The following is a 19,055-nucleotide window of genomic DNA, read 5'->3' as shown; positions in this document are numbered from 1 at the left end:
AAAGTATCTGCCGAAACACAGGAGAAAATGAACCTGATGACTCTTGGTGGAGAAACCTGCATATAGCCCAAAGGGAACTGTACAAGTCTCCACGCTGAATACGTATGTTATTTAAAGTTTTAAATATGAGAGACAGCTAAAATGAGAGTCAATGTATTTATTTTTTTCAGTTACTACTTAAATAAGAACCTGAAGTTGAACTACTGTTATATTGAGTAATACTTGACATCACTAGAGCCATTATCGACCTTTCATAAATTTGTAAAGGACACTGAGTCTGCAGTACGACAGATATACACTACTGGCCATTAAAATTGCTACACCACGAAGGTGACGCGCTACAGACGCACAATTTAACCGACAGGAAGAAGATGCTGTGATATGCAAATGATTAACTTTTCAGAGCATTCACACAAGGTTGGCACCGGTAGCGACACCTACAACGTGCTGACATGAGGAAAGTTTACAACCGATTTCTCATACACAAACAGCAGTTGACCGGCGTTGCCTGGTGAAACGTTGTTGTGATGCCTCGAGTAAGCAGGAGAAATGCGTACCATCACGTTTCCGACTTTGATAAAGGTCGGTTTGTAGCGTATCGCGATTGCGGTTTATCGTATCGCGACACTGCTGCTGGCGTTGCTCGAGATCCAATGACTGTTAGCAGAATATGGAATCGGTGGTTTCAGGAGGGTAATACGGAACGCCGTGCCGCATTCCAACGGCCTCGTATCACTAGCAGTGGAGATGACAGGCATCTTATCCGCACGGCTGTAACGGATCGTGCAGCCACATCTCGATCCCTGAGTCAGCAGATGGCGACGTTTGCAAGATAACAACCATTTGCACGAACAGTTCGACGACGTTTGCAGCAGCATGGACTATCAGCTCGGAGACCATGGCTACGGTTACCCTTGACACTGCATCACAGACTGGAGAGCCTGCGATGGTGTACTCAACGACGAACCTGGGTGCACGAATGGCAAAACGTCATTTTTTTGGATGAATCCAAGTTCTGTTTACAGCATCATGATTGTCGCATCCGTGTCTGGTGGCATCGCGGTGAACGCACATTGGAAGCGTGTATTCGTCATCACCATACTGGCGTGTCACCCGGCGTGATGGTATGGGGTGCCATTGGTTACACGTCTCGGTCACCTCTTGTTCGCATTGACGGCACTTTGAACAGTGGACGTTACATTTTAGATGTGTTACGAGCCGTGGCTCCACCCTTTATTCGATCCCTGCGAGACCCTACATTTCAGCAGGATAATGCACTACCGCATGTTGCAGGTCCTGTACGGGCCTTTCTGGATACAGAAAATGTTCGACTGCTGCCCTGGCCAGCACATTCTCCATATCTCTCAACAATTGAAAACGTCTGGTCAATGGTGGCCGACCAACTGGCTCGTCACAATACGCCAGTCACTACTCTTGATGAACTATGGTGTCGTGTCGAAGCTGCATGGGCAGCTGTACCTGTACACCCCATCCAAGCTCTGTTTGACTCAATGCCCAGGCGTATCAAGGTAGTTATTGCGGCCAGAGGTGGTTGTTCTGGGTACTGATATCTCAGTATCTATGTACCCAACTTGCGTGAAAATGTAATCACATGTTAGTTCTAGTATAATAAATTTGTCCAATGAATACCCTTTTATCATCTGCATTTCTTCTTGGTGTAGCAATTTTAATGGCCAGTAGTGTAAATCATTGCACAGTATATCCTTTATTTGTTTAGTGAATAACGTGAAACATATGTTAAGGCGTTGCGTACGTATTCATATTCGGAAGGAGTGGGGTTCGCATTCTTCTCAGTCATCCTGGTTTAAGTTTCCCTGGCTGTTTTCGTGCGTCACCTCATGCAAAATACCGAGTTGCGAAATAACTACACACAACGTGGCATTGTGTCGTTACTCAATGAAAGCTTCTCCAACAACTCTAATCTTTTCGTTGTCAAGGGGAATGCAAACCTTCAAACCCTTATCTCCGGCCTTCCAAATATGTCAGTCACTACGCACAGTTGTTAGTCAGTAATCTGAACAACTTTTGTATCTTTTTACTATTATTTTGAGCTTTTACTCATTACAGAGGCTTATCTCCAACATAATAATTTACTTGGAAATTACAATACAAACAGTAAACGTTCTTAAACTATACTCTCAAAATATTTCTCCAGGTGTTTCGATCTTGTGTGTCCTCTTCCTCGGCGGCCATTCTCCTCATCGTGTGCTGTACATTTTGGAGCCAGGTGGTCACAGGTCGTCCTCTTCTTCTTCTCCCCTCCGGTTCCCACTCCAGTATCAATTTTGGTATTCTGGCTTCCTCCATTCGTCGTACATGCCCGTACCACTGTAGTTTCTTCCTCTCCATTACGTCATATATTCTTTCTTTTATTTCCATTCTCCTTATTACTTCGGTGTTCCTTATCTTTTCTTTCCTGGAGATTCTTGCCGATCTTCTCCAAAAGTCCATCTCTAGAGCTTGTAATTTATTAATGTGCTTCATGTTAATTGTCCAGGTCTCCGTTCCATACAGAACCACACTCTCTAATATGGATTTCTATGTTAATTTTTTAGTTCTGCTCATTACATTCCTGCTCCATAAGACTGAGTTAAGCATCCCAATGACCCTCCGTCCGATACTAATTCTTTTATTGATTCCTGACTCTGATTTTCCCTAGATTTCTAAAATGGATCCCAAATAACAGAAAGTGTTTACCTCTTTGATTTTCTTTCCTTCAATGTATAGCTCATCTGAATCATTAGTCAAGTATTCTGTTTTGTTGTAATTAATCTTCAAACCCCAAGTTTTGTATCCTACTGCTACTTGATTGCACATATAGTTAGCATTAGCATCCTCCCCATCTTGTGCTACGACTACTTGATCATCAGCAAATAATAAATGATGTAGGTAAACTCCATCTCTTATTTCTAATCCCATACTATTACATTTACGAGACCATGTTCTAAGGCTAATATCTATATAGATTTTAAATAATGATGGTGACATGGGACAGCCCTGTAAAAGGCCTTTGCTTGTTCTAAATTTCTGTGAAAATTTATTACCAACTTTCACTTGGAAAATGTTATCTTTATACATCTGTTGTATTATTTTAATCAAGGAAGGGTTTATGTTTGCCGTATGTAGTGCTCTCCAAAGTAATTTTCTTGGAACAGTATCATACGGTTTTTCTAGATATATGAAAATTAATCCTATAATTTTTGTATCTGGATTTAAAAAAAAAAGATAATTTTCATTTGACAGGTTTTTAATACTAATCAGAACTCATCTTAATACTGATTTAAATCAACATAAGCCGTTAGCCAAAATTTTAGTAACGCTAGATAATTCCAGAATTAAGATTAAGACAGCCATGGAAGAAATGGAAAAAGCTTATGCATTACCATTGTATTCAGTAAAAAATTTCTTGACTCTTGCCGTCACATAAGTACATAAATATTTGTTTAAAAAATTAGATAGCTTACAAGTATGTTTAATGCGGACGTATGATAATCAAAATAGTCAGCTGAATTTAAAGAAAGCTTGTACAAGCTGATTCATCGCCTTGTCACGTAACAGCACTGACGGCACGGCAGTGATGTCATCGTATCAAGGCTGCGGCAGCCACTTTTGCACATGGCAGACGCACACATTTTCTGCATTAAAAGCTTTTAAAATCGAGTTGTTTATAACATGAGTGCAGGTGGTACAAACTGAAGTTGTTCAGAAAGAACTCATGCTTTCCGTACATGGTACAGTGCGCGTAATTGTACAGTGTTTTGTGATATTGTATGGTTTTGTTATTTATATGTCAGTTGCAGCATCACTTATCACAAAATTTTGCAGCAGTTCTGTCAGTATACTTATTTCTTCATCACAAATTAACAACACATACACAAGTAAATGCGAAAAGAAACAGACATTTACTTAATAACAAAAAATAGGAAACATTTCCACAGTTTTCATCACGAATTTTACTTGGAGCTTATTTTACAGTTTACTTCTCTTTGCAATACAGCTATTATGAATGTCATTAATTGTTTCATCTAATTATTTAGAAAAATATCAGTTACTACTGTCGCAACGTATTGTAGAGCTGTTCCATATGTGTGTTCAACCTAGATAAGAAAAATTATTATGGAAAGAAGACTTTCCTCTTGTCTACAGTAACTGTTCATTTTAACACTTAATGTCTCTGTGACGAAGCTCTGACGAAAGTAATGACATGGTTTTCATACACCAATATTTTATGCGCCACGTAAGTTAATTCCGTTAATAACTTCATTATTAGGGCACTGCACTCATCCCCTGTCACCCATTCTAATAAGTTAATAGATTTCATCATATCCTGTCACTGATAATATTTTATCTAGCACTGGACATGTTTCACAAGTTCCACAATTCACCTTTTTAAGAACTGCTCCAACACACTACGCCGATGACTATGTGAAAATATTGTAGGGAAGTATTTCTTCATAGACAGGTGTTGCTCTTATCTGAAATAATCGGAGTCTGTTGGTGTTGGTTGATTTATTTCACAAGCACTCCCAAATTAGTTTACATTTGCCGGTACTTCACTGAAGGCAGTGGACGAAATTGCCAACGATTATATTGTCTGAATTGTTATCTTGGAATCAATTTCAAACACTTGTCGCACAGACACCGGACACTGACACCCTGTCAGTATTCTGTATTTTCCGAAACGTGATTCTAGAGTAACTGTCTGAACTTTTCCTGGCAAAACATATTAAAATTTCAGTTTTTCAGTAAGCCCTAACAAAGCCTGCGTTATGTGAGATACAACTAAATTTGTGTTGCTGCATAATGTAACTGTACTATAAGCAAAACGTTTCTAAAGTTCTAAAAGTGATTTTAAAAAAATTAAAAATCTCACATTTTCATTGCATGCATTGTAGAGTGGCTGCCGGAACTTAGCCTTGAAATTAGTGTCTCTGCCAGAAGAGATTGGATTTGTAATTTACCATATACAGTTAATATAAAGACATGATCTCGTAAATGCCCCGCTAAGTGGACTACGCCTGTCAGTGTGGACTACCTGTTTTGCACCCATTCGTAAACGCTTCAACACCTGATCGGCTGTCCCAGGCGGAAATAGAAATTAATGGCATACTTTTGACGTACCGCACATACTTACAGGTACTAACAACCTAAACCCTTACGACCCGTTGTATCTGAAATTATTAATCCGAAAATGACGTGAATACTGATATGGTGTTGGTGAGTATACTGTCCACAGTCAACAACACAAATATTTGCACTTACATCTGTTGCATCCTCTGTTATTAGGTATGCACACTCTGTACCATACAGTCTTTTGGCTACGTAGGACTCGGTGATAATCAGCTGCGTGTTTTCTGAAACATATTCTAACTGGTGATACATAACTGTCTGAGCAGCATCTTTTTGACTAATTCAGTTGTTTCTGATGCACTGCAGTGTATGAACAGAATCTAACACACAAAAGAGAGGCTGAGTATCGTCTGAAGAGTGCCTGTAAGCAACAGAGAGGAGAGTAGGACATGAAAAGGACAACGCAGCCCATCTGTTGAGTGAATTGTCATCAGGTAAAATGTATATGATTTTGAAACGTACTGAACACAATACAAATATCGTTTTCTTAACGCGAGTAAGAAGTCATTCACCGTTCACATCTTTGTATGAAGACAACAAACTCCACACATAAACACATGAGCAGCTGCGCCCTCATTTTTTTACTTGCATGTGGCACCAAAAAAGCTAAAACCCGTGAAAGCTAAATAACGTTTCAAGTGAATCCCATTAATCAGTAGTGAAACAATATAATCTGATTCCCTTGAAGACAGTGACATTTCAGTTCACTATTCAATACAAATGAAGAAACACAAAATGGCAAGAATATCATAAGCACACAATTGATGGAAGCGGCTGCGTAGCTTGATTCCATCCAAACATTGTCTAGAAAATATCTTTACTCTTCATACGGAACCTGAGTCTGTAAACTTGCAGCAATACTTTCTTTACGTTTCCGTTTTCTTGGCGTTTCCGTTTCTCATCTCTACTCAACCATAAAGGAAGCGTGGAAGATAGGCAGCTGGGGCAATAGCATCTCCGAGGTAGCGATGAAGTAGGGATTTTCCCGTATGACCATTTCACGAGGGTACCGTGAATATCACGACTGCGCCAAAAAATCAAATCTCCGACAACGCTGCGGACAGAAAAAGATCCTGCAAGAACGGGACCAACGACGACAGAAGAGAATCGTTTAACGTGACAGAAGTGCAACCCTTCCGCAGATTTCTGCAGATTTCAGTGCTGGGTCATCAGCAAGTGTTGGCGTGCAAACCGTTCAACGAAACATCATCGATATAGGGTTTCGGAGCCGAAGAACCACTCGTGTACTCTTAATGACTGCAGGACACACAAAGTTTTTCGCCTCGCCTGGGCCCGTCAACACCGGTATTGGACTGTTGATGACTGGAAACATGTTGCCTGGTCGGACGAGTCTCGGGAGACAACTTCATGAATCCATGAACTCCGTTTGTCAGGTGGGGGGGGGGGACTGTTAAGGCTGGTGGAGGCTCTGTAATGACGTGGGTCGCGTGCAGTTGCAGTGACATGAGACTCCTGATACGTCAAGATACGACTCTGACAGGTGACACATACGTAAGCATCCTGTCTGGCCACTTGGATCCGTTTGTGTCCATTGTGCATTCCGACGGACTTGGGCAGTTCCAGCAGGACAATGCGACACCCCACACGTCCAGAATTGGTACAGAGTGGCTCGAGGAACACTGTTTCGAGTTTAAACACTTACGCTGGCCACCACACTCTCCATACATGGACATTATTGATCATATCTGGGATGCCTTGCGACTAGCTGTTCAGAAGAGATCTTCATCCCCTCGTACTCGTACGGATTTATGGACAGCCCTGCAGGATTCATGGCGTAAATTCCCTCCAGTACTACTTCAGACATTAGTCGAGTACATACCGCATCTTGTTGCGGCACTTCTTCGTGACCGCACGGACCCTACACGATATTAGGCAAATGTACCAGTTTCTTTTGCTCTTCAGTGTAGAAAACTACATTTCCTTGCAATGTTTTATATTTGGAACGGTGGGCAGTGTAGTAAATGCATTTATTCCACAAAAAATGTCTGTTACTAACGTTGCTAATGTTGGCCGGCCTGGGTGGCCGAGCGCTTCTCGGCGCCACAGTCTGGAACCGCGCGACCGCTACGGTCGCAGGTTCGAATCTTGCCTCGGTCATGGATGTGTGTGATATCCTTCGGTTAGTTAGGTTTAATTAGTTCTAAGTTGTTGGGGACTGATGACCTTAGAATTTAAGTCCCATAGTGGTCAGAGCCACTTGAACCATTTGCTAATGTTGGTAGTTTTGCTTGTTCTAGATTTTACCCTCATTAACGCTTGCTGTGCCAGAAATCAGCAGATTTTCATGAAGCCTATAGCACAATAGGGTATTGCCTGACCCATTGATACATGAGAAGATCCGGAGCATACTTCAAAAACCACGCTGACACATACAAATATCTGTTTCCATCTTCCTCCAATGAAAGACAATGTAAAATTTGCTACACCCTAAATACTGATTTCAGGCAGCTAGATACGTTAAATTAGTTCTAAGTTCTTGGGGACTGATGACCTTAGAAGTTAAGTCCCATAGTGCTCAGAGCCACTTGAACCATTTGCTAATGTTGGTAGTTTTGCTTGTTCTAGATTTTACCCTCATTAACGCTTGCTGTGCCAGAAATCAGCAGATTTTCATGAAGCCTATAGCACAATAGGGTATTGCCTGACCCATTGATACATGAGAAGATCCGGAGCATACTTCAAAAACCACGCTGTCACATACAAATATCTGTTTCCATCTTCCTCCAATGAAAGACAATGTAAAATTTGCTACACCCTAAATACTGATTTCAGGCAGCTAGATACGTTAAATTAGTTCTAAGTTCTTGGGGACTGATGACCTTAGAAGTTAAGTCCCATAGTGCTCAGAGCCACTTGAACCATTTGCTAATGTTGGTAGTTTTGCTTGTTCTAGATTTTACCCTCATTAACGCTTGCTGTGCCAGAAATCAGCAGATTTTCATGAAGCCTATAGCACAATAGGGTATTGCCTGACCCATTGATACATGAGAAGATCCGGAGCATACTTCAAAAACCACGCTGACACATACAAATATCTGTTTCCATCTTCCTCCAATGAAAGACAATGTAAAATTTGCTACACCCTAAATACTGATTTCAGGCAGCTAGATACGTTAAATTAGTTCTAAGTTCTTGGGGACTGATGACCTTAGAAGTTAAGTCCCATAGTGCTCAGAGCCACTTGAACCATTTGCTAATGTTGGTAGTTTTGCTTGTTCTAGATTTTACCCTCATTAACGCTTGCTGTGCCAGAAATCAGCAGATTTTCATGAAGCCTATAGCACAATAGGGTATTGCCTGACCCATTGATACATGAGAAGATCCGGAGCATACTTCAAAAACCACGCTGACACATACAAATATCTGTTTCCATCTTCCTCCAATCAAAGACAATGTAAAATTTGCTACACCCTAAATACTGATTTCAGGCAGCTAGATACGTTAAATTAGTTCTAAGTTCTTGGGGACTGATGACCTTAGAAGTTAAGTCCCATAGTGCTCAGAGCCACTTGAACCATTTGCTAATGTTGGTAGTTTTGCTTGTTCTAGATTTTACCCTCATTAACGCTTGCTGTGCCAGAAATCAGCAGATTTTCATGAAGCCTATAGCACAATAGGGTATTGCCTGACCCATTGATACATGAGAAGATCCGGAGCATACTTCAAAAACCACGCTGTCACATACAAATATCTGTTTCCATCTTCCTCCAATGAAAGACAATGTAAAATTTGCTACACCCTAAATACTGATTTCAGGCAGCTAGATACGTTAAATTAGTTCTAAGTTCTTGGGGACTGATGACCTTAGAAGTTAAGTCCCATAGTGCTCAGAGCCACTTGAACCATTTGCTAATGTTGGTAGTTTTGCTTGTTCTAGATTTTACCCTCATTAACGCTTGCTGTGCCAGAAATCAGCAGATTTTCATGAAGCCTATAGCACAATAGGGTATTGCCTGACCTATTGATACATGAGAAGATCCGGAGTATACTTCAAAAACCACGCTGTCACATACAAATATCTGTTTCCATCTTCCTCCAATGAAAGGCAATTTAAAATTTGCTACACCCTAAATACTGATTTCAGGCAGCTAGATACGTTAAATTAGTTCTAAGTTCTTGGGGACTGATGACCTTAGAAGTTAAGTCCCATAGTGCTCAGAGCCACTTGAACCATTTGCTAATGTTGGTAGTTTTGCTTGTTCTAGATTTTACCCTCATTAACGCTTGCTGTGCCAGAAATCAGCAGATTTTCATGAAGCCTATAGCACAATAGGGTATTGCCTGACCTATTGATACATGAGAAGATCCGGAGTATACTTCAAAAACCACGCTGTCACATACAAATATCTGTTTCCATCTTCCTCCAATGAAAGGCAATGTAAAATTTGCTACACCCTAAATACTGATTTCAGGCAGCTAGATACGTTAAATTAGTTCTAAGTTCTTGGGGACTGATGACCTTAGAAGTTAAGTCCCATAGTGCTCAGAGCCACTTGAACCATTTGCTAATGTTGGTAGTTTTGCTTGTTCTAGATTTTACCCTCATTAACGCTTGCTGTGCCAGAAATCAGCAGATTTTCATGAAGCCTATAGCACAATAGGGTATTGCCTGACCTATTGATACATGAGAAGATCCGGAGCATACTTCAAAAACCACGCTGTCACATACAAATATCTGTTTCCATCTTCCTCCAATGAAAGACAATGTAAAATTTGCTACACCCTAAATACTGATTTCAGGCAGCTAGATACGTTAATGGTGGACGCCCAACCACTCGTATTTCGAAATAAAATAATGTTCCGGTAGAAACGCATTCCCCCAACACACACAGATATGCAACGGAAAGGCAGAAGACGAAATCATGCTATTGTTTATGGTTCTTGAGAATATATGTGACTTCATTAATAATACTAATAAAAGATATCACACCAATGAAGGGACGTAAAAAATGAAAGGAACGGTGATTTTGGTAACTGTGAAGTCAGCGAACCAACTATAGTTTGTAATGGTTAAACAAGGAAAGAGAGTTTCTATATTTTAACGACAATGAATGCACTAATAATAGCTTTTGAGCAGACGAAAATTTCTGGCGTATTAAGCAATAGATTTAGACATTTCATGCAGTGATGGGGAGAGTTTCCTATCGTACATATTTGTTGGTTCTAATGACTTAAGGGTGACTTACGACGAGCGACTGCCCACGGAGGCCAAACACTAGCGTGCGCGCTCACATCAGTAAGGTTTCAGCTGAATTTGTGGGCGCGTATTTCAGCAATATCCGAGCGCAAGCTCGTTCGCCCTGCCAGACTCATTGCAGCGGTGGTGAATGACGACCAACATTTAACACCGCGTGTCCAGTCAGCGTTACCACAACTCAGAATTATTCCTGAATGTACTGTTTCCATTACATATCACTCGCGTCTCAGAAACTGAATGTACGCATAAAACTGGCCGAGAACATTTTAAAATACATGCCACAGAACTTTCATACTGTGACGCTCTAATAGCAGACCGATCTACCTTTTCTCTCTCTGTTATCATTCTCTCTGGTTAGTAAGACAGAAACCGCTTTGCTACAGTGGCCAGCCGATCGGTCTGGGCGATGCAATCAGGTCTTAGCGGCTGTTCCGGCGGAGGTTCTGTAAGTAGGCTGTTTAGATTTTTATATGGGTAATGCCACGTAGCGCTCTGTATGAAAATCACTCTCATCTACCGATTCGGTTACGCAACTTGCAAAAACTCAGGAAAACTTAAAGGACACAGTAGAAAGACACATGGGGGAAATTAGTTCATTATCAGAGAAAGTAGTTGAACTTTCGGATCAGCTAAATAATTTATCTACGAAGGTAGATGATAATCTGAATGACACAAAACCAGTAGTCTTTAATGACACAGAAGAGTGCGAACAAATTAGGAAATTCAAACAAAATCAGAATCAAATTAATACGCAACACCAAAGAGAAATCCGGGAAGTACAAGATCAGCTGACACAGGTAATACAAGAATTACGTATTTCAGAGGACACTCGCGCTCCAACACGGGAAGAGGAACTTAGAAATACGCAAAAGCCACAAAATAATAACACAGGGCATTTCGGTAATTATGAAAGAAATTGGCAAGGTACACCGAATTTTGAGATGGAACCGCCGACACTTTATGCTACTCGCCGACACGATGATTTTGACTACAAGCTGTTCATTACTACACGTAAATTCAAAACGTTTAAGAATTCTGCCAACGACATTCATCCACAAGCGTGGCTCCATCAATTCTCTCATTGTTTTCCTCCTAACTGGTCATTGGAGCACAGATTAGAATTTATCTGTGGCTACTTGGAGAATGAACCAGCTGTAAGAATGCGATCGGTCATTCACGATTGTCACAGTGAAGGAGAATTTTATCATGCCTCCCTCTCAGCGTATTGGTCTCAAGCTACACAAGACCGTGTAAAACATAACATCATAATGATGAAACACTTCGAACAATCAGAATTTTCCAGTCTTGTGAAATATTTTGAAGACATGTTGCACAAGAATCAATACCTGTCAAACCCATACAGCCCCTCAGAACTCATCCGCATTTGCTTAATCAAACTGCCTGAACATTTACGACATATTATTTTAGCAGGACGTTGCAAAGACGACATTGAAGCTTTTCAGGGACTGTTACAAGAATTAGAAATTGACACAGACAGTCGAGGGATGCGAAAACAGGAAAACAATCACTACAGGTCACATCCGTCACAATTCCGTGACGACAGAAACGATAACTGGACGCGACAAGGCTATTCTCACCACACAAATCGTGACCAAAATAGACACCACCCGTATGACAGCCGTTGGCAGAGTAGTAATAATTACAGGGAAAGATCACCTCTCCGCAGTAATGACTATCACAGAGACAATCAGAGAAACAGACAATATGGGAACCAAAATAATTATTATCAAGGGAGACAGAATAACTTTAGACGCAACGGTCCAGCGCACAGTTACGATTCAGGGAGAAATTCTCCACCACGTGACCGACAAGAAAGAAACTATCGAATCTACCGACATGACGACAGACGATATGATCGTAATGACAGACCTGAATTGCATCAGAACTGGTGAGATTTAAACAGAGCAGAGCACTCTCGTCACGATGAATTTGTAGAAGTTAGGTCTCCAAATCCCAATAACGACGCGCGCCAACAAAGAGACAATAGGCAATGACTCACTCCGCTGGCAGCCACAATACGTACTTATGAAACTGACGACGCAGCTGCTGTAGCTAGTAATTACGTAAAAATGGAAGACATTAGGGACATCTTACTCCAGGAACACGACGTAAAACATAACAACATTGCATATCCTGTGATTCACATTACTGTAAATGACATAAAATTTACGGCAGTACTTGACTCTGGCAGTCCCATTTCAGTAATTAGTGAAACAGCTTTTAGCAAATGCAACAAATCGAACGATTGCCCCACACTTCCGTTACGTAAGATTAAATTACAAGGTGCAATCTTTGGAAAAAGTGTAGATGTACGCCAACAAACCAATTTAGAATTCTTTTGCCAAAGCCACAGCTTCTCTATGAACTTTCTTATTGTTCCATTATTGTCGACGGAAATTATACTGGGAGTAGACTTTTTGAATGAATACAAAGCAATCTTAAGCTTTCACGATGCTGAAATAAGTTTAGAGAATGAAGGTAAATCAATAGCTTTGAAATTTGAAGACTGGCTCTCATATCATGGTGAGGAAATTAATCGGCTTTACCTTCTGTTAGATAACAGTTCGGAATTTTCTACGGAACTAGACACTAACAATCACTCTGCAAGTACTGACAGGGATGACATCGACGGCATATTTGAAACTAATGAGTTAATTCAGAATAAAATTCAAACAATTGAGAATTGTAATGACACTGATAGGCAGGACCTTTTTGAGATTATACAAGCACATTCCACAGTTTTTACTCACAAAACAGGAACAATCAAGGGATTTCAATACCAATTTCGTGTTCGTGAGCATACTAAATTTTGTGTTAGACCATACGTAATTCCAGCACATTATAGGGACCGTGTTAGAACAGAAATACAATCTACGCTTGACGAGGGCATTATTGAGCCTGCAGTAAGCTCATACAACAATCCGTTACACGTTGTTGAGAAGAAAAATGGATCAATCAGACTTGTCTTAGATTCGAGACAAATCAATACTATCATTATTCCTGAAACACATAGGCCACAGACGATGGAAGAACTTCTTCAAAATTTTAATGGTGTAAAAGTGTTGTCTTCCATTGATCTCAGATCCAGCTTTTATCAGATCGAACTTCATCCAGAATGCAGAAAATACACAGCTTTCCTTTGTTTCGGCGTTTGTTATCAGTTTCGGAAACTTCCTTTTGGTTTGAACATTTCTTCGGCAGCATTCATTCGTGGGTTAAATTCCATATTAACTGAGTTCTTAAAACGTCACATCACCTTATATGTGGACGATATTCTAATAGCAGAAGCTTCATGTGAACAACATAACCGCATCCTCGACAGTTTGTTACGTATTTTTGCAGAGTCTGGAATTACAGTTAACTTGGAAAAGTCTGAATTCGGTAGGTCAAAGGTGAAGTTTTTGGGACATATTATTTCTTCTGAAGGCATTCAGCCGGATCCTGAAAAGTTAGAAGCAATCAGAGCCATTCCAGTTCCATCCACAAAAAGACAAGTCCGCAGTTTTCTAGGTCTCGTAAATTTTTACCGTCGTTTTCTGAATATGCAAATTCTAGTTACACCAAAACTTTGTTCTCTCACTGGAAAAAATACTATTTGGAACTGGGACGAACAAGCACAGTTGGAATTCAATTCTTTGAAAGAAGCGTTACTTCACGCGCCAATATTAGCTCATCCAGATCTGGCACAAGATTTCTGCCTTAGCACGGATTCTTCTAAAGTCGGTCTTGGTGCCCACTTATTTCAAGAAGCCATAGAAAATGACACTACTGTTCAGAAAACCATTGCTTTTGCTAGCCGAGTGTAAACAAAATCTGAAAAAAATTATTCCGTTACTGAATTAGAAGCTTTAGCTATCGTATGGGCATTTAACAAATTCCGTTTCTTTCTTTCTGGTAAGCACGTAAAAGTATACAGTGATCATCGTGCATTACAATTTCTTATGTCTTCAAAATTAAATCATGACAGGTTAAAACGTTGGGCATTGTTTCTGTGGTGTCACCGCCAGACACCACACTTGCTAGGTGGTAGCTTAAATCGGCCGCGGTCCATTAGTACGTGTCGGACCCGCGGGTCGCCACTGTCAGTACTTGCAGACCTAGCGCCACCACATGGCAGGTCTAGAAAGACGGACTAGCACTCGCCCCAGTTGTACGGACGACATTGCTAGCGACTAGACGTACGAAGCCTTCCTCTCATTTGCCGAGAGACAGTTAGAATAGCCTTCAGCTAAGTCCATAGCTACGACCTAGCAAGGCGCAGTTAACCCTATCTGGAGAGAGTCTTACTTGTATTCACCATAGAGATGTACCACACAAGAGAATAAAGTTATGTATACGAGACGCTCCGTTCTTTTCATTATAGCATTTATGAAGTATCCTGTTTCAGACTTCGCGATATTCTGGGGGAGCTGATAGCGTGCCTATTCGGCCCTTCTAAATAACACTGTGTCGGCACTTCTGTCGACACATAACAGTTTCTGCAAGAATTCCGCTTCACAATAGTCTACATTCCCGGCAAGGAGAACATTGTTGCGGACGCGCTGTCACGCGCACCGGCTGGGCTTGAGAAAAGTAACACAGAAGGCAACCTCGAGAAAAATTTCAGTATTCTTTACATTCAGAAAGTCGCCTTTGAAAACTTCATCACCACATCTTTACAGGATATTGCTCATGAACAAGATAAAGATCCGATTTGGAAAGACATCAAAAGTAAATGGCATGAAAAGATACACACTCATATTCGGCATTATTACCTCGTTAGAAACAACATACTGTTCAAACGTTGCACTGTTGATGACAAGCTATGGGTACTTTGCATTCCAGATTTTGTTAATAAGCTCATTTGGTACATTCATTTCAGCTACGCACATTTTGGCCTACGAAAATATTATCATATTCTTCGAACGACTTGTTATTTTAACAATATGGAAAAGAGAATTCGAAGAGTCTTGTCTATTTGTAAACTTTGTCAAAAGGCGAAACCATCTACTGGTTCCCATCGTGCTCCGCTGTTTCCTATCATTACTTCTAAATTAAAAGAATTTGCTGCTGTTGATCTCTGGGGACCGCTTGTCAGAACATCGAATGGATTTGCGTACGTTCTAGTCGCTGTTGAACTCACTTCAAAATTTTTTCTTTCACTCCGTTACGTAAAGCCACTGGACGGTCTGTATCCAACGCCTTTGTTAAAAATCTCTTACGTGAAGTTGGACACGTTAGTAAAGTCATTTCAGATAACGGACCGCAATTCAGATCTGCTGTTTGGTCACGCATGCTTCGGAATCATAAAATCAAACCTGTTTTTATTTCATTGTATTCACCACATTGTAACCCGTCTGAACGGATTATAAAAGAAATCAATAAGCTTTGCAGACTTTATTGTCACAGAAAGCATCAGCATTGGGACAGATATTTACACTTATTTCAAAATGTGCTGAATGAAATGCCTCATGATTCCACTGCTTTACCACCTACTCTTGTACTGAAGAATGAAGAACCACCGAACAGAATCGGAGAGCTTGTACCTTTCCCGAATACACGTAAACTTCGACACAAAGATATAATTGATTTGGCTCTTAAAAATATAAAATCTGTAGCAGACAAAAGGAGAAAACTAAACGGTAAAGCAAATGCAAAGAAATTATGTATTGGTCAGAAAGTTCTCATTAAAGCTCATTCATTGTCACATAAGAAGAAACACTTGAGTCACAAATTCTTTCTAGTTTACAATGGACCTTACAGAATCCGACGTATACCACATGATAATTGCGTTGAAGTTGAAACTCTGCGTACTAGGAAGAGTAAAGGTTTACACCACATTTCTCATGTAAAACCATTTATTGACAGATAATCTGCTTTTTAACTTAGTCTTTGCAATTTTCACTTCACGCTACTTGTACAATTTGTCACACTGAGAAACTGTTAACATGCAACATTGTTTGAAGTTAAATATCCAGTCAAGAACCAAGAGAACTTATTTAAACAGAAATTACGAATGCATTGTTATTGTGAACAGGCGACACAGTGTTATTGTGTGTGTGCATTCTTGCTTGTTAGTTGCACGATTATGTAACGACTATAAGACTCTCATACTTGGAACATATACCGGCACTGCTAATGAAATTTTCATGCAACATTTTGGTTTGCTTGAGAGTGGATTCTGGATTTAAGGTACTTTCTGTGAGATACCAGATGAGACAATGGTTAGTTTATGTGACAGCTACACTATTTTGTCACGACGCTACTAATGAGCGACAATTTACAATGTTGCTTTTGTGGTGTTTCTGTTTCATATCTGCACAGTTTTTCTGTATTATTCTGGAAAGTAAAACATGTTTTAGTAGTAACTTTTGTGGTATAGCTACAATGAGACAGCCTTTTCTGTAGCACAACAATACGTTACAGCACAGTACTTTCTTCATCACGGCAATAAGCGTAATAAGTATGATATCTATACGCAAAGCATTTCACTTTGTTTATCATGAGGTCAGTACATTGACTTCTGCAGAACTTAGCTTTTGGAGGACGATAACTACGACATTTCCACAGAGATTATCTTACAGCAAGACGCATATTTAGCGCTACAGAAAACGTATTTGAGTGATTAATTTTGTACTAAAAACATTTATTTTCAAATATATTTGAAATACAATGATACAAAGGTTTTCCGCAATACATTTCATTCCATTCTTGTAATCTGTAACACCTGAAGGTATAATTACAATAAACCTCAGGGGGGTACACGCCTGCTTTGTGTACCATGTGTTTGGCAAGCACAAGGAGCCCTAGCTAATATGGTATTTGCTTATACAACTTTACACATCGGTACCATATTTCTCTAACACATAAATTACACAGCTATCTGATCATTTAACTGAGAGAGACAAACCTTTTTACTACGTCAGTGACACATGTTTATGTAATTACACCGTTGGGTAACTTCACACTTATGAAATTGTATTTTGTCTGTACTTTGTGAACTGTTTAATTTTTTCGGAACCATTGTGATACTATGAGAGCTTTGAATGATGTATTTCGTATGAGACCATGATTTTTAAAGTACGTTTGAGGTAGATGACACTACTGAAATGAGCAGAGAATTTTCTTTGGGTTTTGAAATTATTGCAGAAAGCTACGACCTTTTTGAGATTTGACTGAGGTGTTATGATGTTATTATTACGATGACGATGTGTATTATGCTGCTGAGGTATGTTTATGATTAATAGGCTGATGCCATATGAGTTATTTGATTATGCTACTTATTTGTTATGATGCAATATTTAAGAAATGTCGACGAATAAGGTAAGGAGTAATGAAAGAAGTTAAGGACTCTTGACTTGTGAAAAAGGATGTTGGAAACCGAGAATCGTACTTTAAGAGTTATGAGATGTGTGTAAATGCGTGAATGTATCACAATGCCGACGAAAATTTTTTGGACACTGTTATATTCATAGGATTTTGTTTCTACACATTTGCAACGCAAATTCTTGACCTGTGAAATATTTTTATATGAGACTGTCACTGTAGCGGAAACTGCTGTCGTAAATATTTCCGTAAGAAAGTTAAGTGACCACCTGCACATAATGCGTCGTGGGCACCCAGGTGTGTCAGACGCCTGGAGAACAAGCCATTAGTGTGAGTGCCTCGTCAGACGCACAGGTAGAAAAAAAAAGAAAGGGAAGGCCATTGTCCGCGCTACTGACATCTCCTTGTTGAAAGCATACTGTGGAGCTCGTAATTTATGATATTTACTGAAATGCCTAATGAAACGATGAGAAACATTTCAGAGCTATTGTCTTGCTAGTTAAGAAAAATGCCATATGGCTTGCTTTATGTATTTATTTACACATTTTGTTTAATATCAAGTTTCTAGCTGCACTGCAGCATTGGTTAAAATAAAATTTAATATATGTACTAATATAAATATTTTATGCCTACAGATCCAGTAAATAATTTTATGATCTATCCAAAAAAAATGAGGGAGCACAAAAAGACATTTCCCTTCACAGGAATTGCATAAATAATTTTTTTACGATTTGGTAACTTATCTACTAGCGTAAGTTTTTGTGATGCATCACTCTAATGTTAAGATGTGACATAGGTATTAGACATGGCCATTTTAGTGTAATATTTTTTCTGCTTGAGCTTTGTCATGTATAGATATAAGTTTTATATTTTTTATATTTTTTATATTTGCTGCTGCTGTTTGCCAGGCATAGTGTTACTGAATTTGACTTTGTGTTACTTTTCTAAGCTAGTTTTACTACTGACTTATAATTATTGTTGCTGCACATTGGCTCATATTAGTTGTAATGTTGCATTGCTTGGTAATTTAGATTTACTGTAGCTTGCTTTGCGATTTTCCATTTTTTTTTGCATTGCTGTTTGTGTTAATTTGTTATGTGATGCTGCATTGCCTCGTCCCTTAGTTTAGCATCTGAGCTCAGTAGATTTAAGTTAGCTTAAGAAGGGTAGACTATATAAGAAACTGACTATGGACAGTAGGGAAAGAATGCATTGAGAAGTCATATGAAAAAGATGTGGGCCAAAATGAGTATTGTACAATCAGAAATACTTATTTTGAAAGAGATATGAATAGAATACAGGAAGGAGGTATAGATAGGACTTTTTGGGAATAATGATGAATGAAGGGAGATCTCCAAGA

Source organism: Schistocerca cancellata, unplaced genomic scaffold, assembly GCF_023864275.1.
Source record: "Schistocerca cancellata isolate TAMUIC-IGC-003103 unplaced genomic scaffold, iqSchCanc2.1 HiC_scaffold_1104, whole genome shotgun sequence".
NCBI classification, from domain to species: domain Eukaryota; kingdom Metazoa; phylum Arthropoda; class Insecta; order Orthoptera; family Acrididae; genus Schistocerca; species Schistocerca cancellata.
Note: the sequence above shows the minus strand (reverse complement) of the source record.